Source organism: Octodon degus, unplaced genomic scaffold (assembly GCF_000260255.1).
Source record: "Octodon degus isolate 3935 unplaced genomic scaffold, OctDeg1.0 scaffold00074, whole genome shotgun sequence".
In the NCBI taxonomy this organism is placed as follows: domain Eukaryota; kingdom Metazoa; phylum Chordata; class Mammalia; order Rodentia; family Octodontidae; genus Octodon; species Octodon degus.
Genome location: NW_004524650.1, coordinates 1,867,838 through 1,871,482, shown reverse-complemented (window position 1 = coordinate 1,871,482; position 3,645 = coordinate 1,867,838). Strand labels below are relative to the sequence as shown.

General features: G+C 37.0%; 1 long non-coding RNA gene across 1 annotated transcript in view; it reads right to left on the bottom strand.

Annotated features, from left to right (window-relative positions):
* Nucleotides 1-1,964: 1,964 nt before the first annotated feature.
* LOC111817911 overlaps nt 1,965-3,645 on the bottom strand; it is a 16,007-nt gene continuing 14,326 nt past the window's right edge. Inside the window, exon 3 of the long non-coding RNA XR_002822011.1 lies at nt 1,965-2,031. This is a non-coding gene — a long non-coding RNA (uncharacterized LOC111817911). The remainder of the gene's footprint in view (nt 2,032-3,645) is intronic.

Below are 3,645 nucleotides of genomic sequence, written 5' to 3'. Positions count from 1 at the left end.
TTTGGAACCAGAAAAGACCAGAAATAACAAAGGCAATCCTGGGTAACAAAGACAAAGAAGGAGGCATTACAATTCCTGACTTGAAATTATACTGCAAAAAAGCTACTGTAATAATATCAGCATGGTATTGGCAAAAACATAGACCTGAGGATTGGTGGAATAGATTAGAAGATGAAAAAGCAACTACAAACACACTCAGCCATCTTATTTCTCACGAAGGTGCCAAACATGCTTAGTGGAAGAAGATAGCCTCTTTAACAAATGTTGATGGAAAAACCGGCTTTCTGCATGCTGAAAACTAAAACTTGACCCAGGCCTATCACCATGCACTAAACTAAAGTCAAAGTGGATTAATTATTAAAACAGAAACACTCTCCTGGAAGAGAAAGGAGGAGGAACTCTTGAAGACATAGGAGTAGGCAAACAGTTCATGAACAAAAATCAAACTGCACAGGTAATACTTGAAAGAATTAACAATTGGGATCTTCTCTTATTGAGAAGTTTTTGCACATCAAAAGAAATTACCAAAAGACTGAAAAGAAAACCCACAAACTTGGAAAAAATCTTAACTAATAAGCACTCAGACAAAGGTCATCTATCTAGAATTCATAAAGAACTAAAAAAATTAGCATCCCAAAATTTAAAGACCCAATCCAAAATTAGCATCTGAGATGAACACACATTTCTCAGAGGAAGAAATACAAGAACCAAATAAATACATGAAGACATGCTCCACATCACTAGTCATCTGTGAAATGCAAATTAAAACAACTCTGAGATAACATCTCACCCCAGAAAGAATGGCTACCATAAAGAAATCTACCAACAGCAGATGATGGAGAGACTGTGGGGAAAAAGAAAACCTTCTCCACTGCTGGTGGGAATGTAGACTGGTACAACCATTATGAAAATCAGTATGGAGACTCCTTCAAAAACTAGGACTGGAAATCCCATTCAATCCTGCTATCCCCCTACTGGGAATTTTCCCAAAAGAACTGAAAACATCATATTATCATCATATATATGCATCTATATTTATAGCAGCACAATTTGTGATAGCCAAATCTTGGAAACACCAATTGCCTTTCACCTGGGTAATGGATGAAAAAGATGTGTTATTTTTATACAATGGAGTCTTATTCAGCTATAAAGAATGATTAAACTTGAAGCATTTATATTTAAGTGGATGCCACTTGAAGATATACTCATAAGTGAAATAAACCAGACTCACATGTGTAAATTGTATAGTCACCCTAGTGTAAGAACTCAAAAGAAGAAATAAAAATTGAAGGGTATAACACAACTAAATGGAAGGTGAAAACTTAAGGATTAAACAATGCAGAGAGGACAAGAAGAAAAGCTAGGCCACATGGCAGAGGCAAAACCATACATTTATATATACGAGATGGTTAAGGCAATGATCCTGAGGATCTCCATCAGGTTTTTGAAACTAGCAGTTAATTGGTAGGATTCTCACCCTGACTAACTATATATGCTGATACCTGTGAACTAAGCAACTGCACTGAGGATAGCAGTATGTAACACAAGGGCCATGCTTGGAATGCCTGTCATTTGGGTCTTCTAAAAGCATACTGCTTCTAGTGCCCTATCAATTACTCTATACTCTCTCACAAGTAAATATTTGTTTAAAAAACAAAAAGAAAAAATGTAAGCAATGAAAACAAGAGCTTTTATGCCCACTCCCCCTTCCTCCCGAGTATTGCTCCAGCTGCACTGTGCTCCCTCTAAGCTCCTGGCTTCTGCTAAGCTTGTGCGGCTGCCTCCACCCTCAGCCACCATCATGATTATCTACCAGCACCTCATCAGACACGATGAGATGTTCTCCAACACTTACAAGATCTGGGAGAATGTGGATGGGCTGTGCCTGGAGATGGAGGGCAAGATGGTCAATAGAACAGAGGGTAACATTGATGACTCGCTCATTGGTGGCAATGCCTCTGTTAAAGGCCCAGAGGGCGAAGGCACCAAAAGCACAGTAGTCACTGGTGTAGATATTGTAATGAACCACCACTTACAGGAAACCAGCATCACAAAAGAGGCCTACAAGAAGTGTTTCAAAGATAAATGAAATCAATCAAATACAAACTTGAAGATCAGAGACCAGAAAGTGTAAAACCATATATCACAGGGCCTTCAGAGCAAATCAAGCACATCCTTGCTAATTTCAAAAACTGTCAGTTCTTTATTGGTGCAAACATGAATCGAGATGGCATAATTGCTCTCCTGGATTACTGTGAGGATGGTGTGATCCCATTTATGATTTTCCTTAAGGATGATTTAGAAATGGAAAAATGTTAATGGATTCGATGGTAACCTTGGATCTATCATTTGTCTTAACTGGTTGCTGTTTATCATTTACACAATACCAAGATTTTAGACAAATAGGACTGATGTCATCTTGAATGCTTAATTTATTTTGACTGTGATTTATTTGGAGTGGAGGTATTTTTTAGGGAAAAAACATGTCATGTAAATTGTCTAAAAATAAAGTGTATTTAAACTCATTTGAGAGAATGCCTCTTAGTTTAATACATATCTAAACTAAGTCCATTGTAGTGTTCATGGAGAAGATAGAACCTGGTCACAGACCACTGCTATAAAGCATAAGAAGACTGTCTTCAAATAATATCTGCAGAGGAACTACTTCTGAGACTGGAATATAAGACAAGAATCAAAGTTTCAATTCTGAATTGCAGAGAAGGGAAAGAGACTATGTTCATAGCAGTGCCAACATTTGAAGTGGAGCCTTACACATTTCATCACCTACAATGGAAGTAGTTAGCCCTGAAAGAGATTAACAAAAGAATAAAAAGACTTAACACAGTGGGAAGCAAAAAACAAAAAAAAAAAAAAAAAAAAAAAAAAAGAAAGAAAGAAAGAACGAAAGAAAGAAAGAAAATGAGAGACAAGAAAAAAATGTCATAGGACTGTCCTGCTACAATGCTCTATATTCTAAATCTCTGTGTAAAAGTTTGTAATTGTTTATTTCTATTTTTTAATATTTTTTCACATTCTGTAGGGATTTAAATTTAGCATATCAATGATTGATGGAAATTGCCCATTCCATTTTATGTCTAAGGCGTTTGATATTCAGACAGTGATGTTAAGCTTAACTGTCTATGTTTTAGGGTAATAATATCATTAAGCTTCTCCTCTGAAGGGTTAATAACTTAAGTTTCCAAACCAAAAAATTAAGGAAAAAGAAGGGCTGCAAGGACAGCCAACATTTTGGCTGTAGCCTTTCAAGGTCAGTGAGGACTCAGGACATAGGAGAACATGTATTGTAACATCCTATAACTCAATTGTGTCCCAAATTTTCTGATCAAAGAGATTGGGGGGCACAGAGGAAAGTGATTGATGATGTGGAGTGTGCCTAAGGAGAGTCACATGGAGAGAAAACATTCTCTCAGGCTTTTACAAAAAGCACATTGGCCAAGCAATGGCTGTGACTCATCCACATGGCTGACACTGACAAAGGTTCTACAATCTGAGGTACAGGATCTCAGGATAAATCCTGAGGGAATTTCACTGACTTTATCTACCCAAAAGCTGCAACTCTTGTTGCATAGGTCCTGCTTTACCTTGGTCTTAACCATCCAGCAGAAAAGTATAAAAATGAAATAT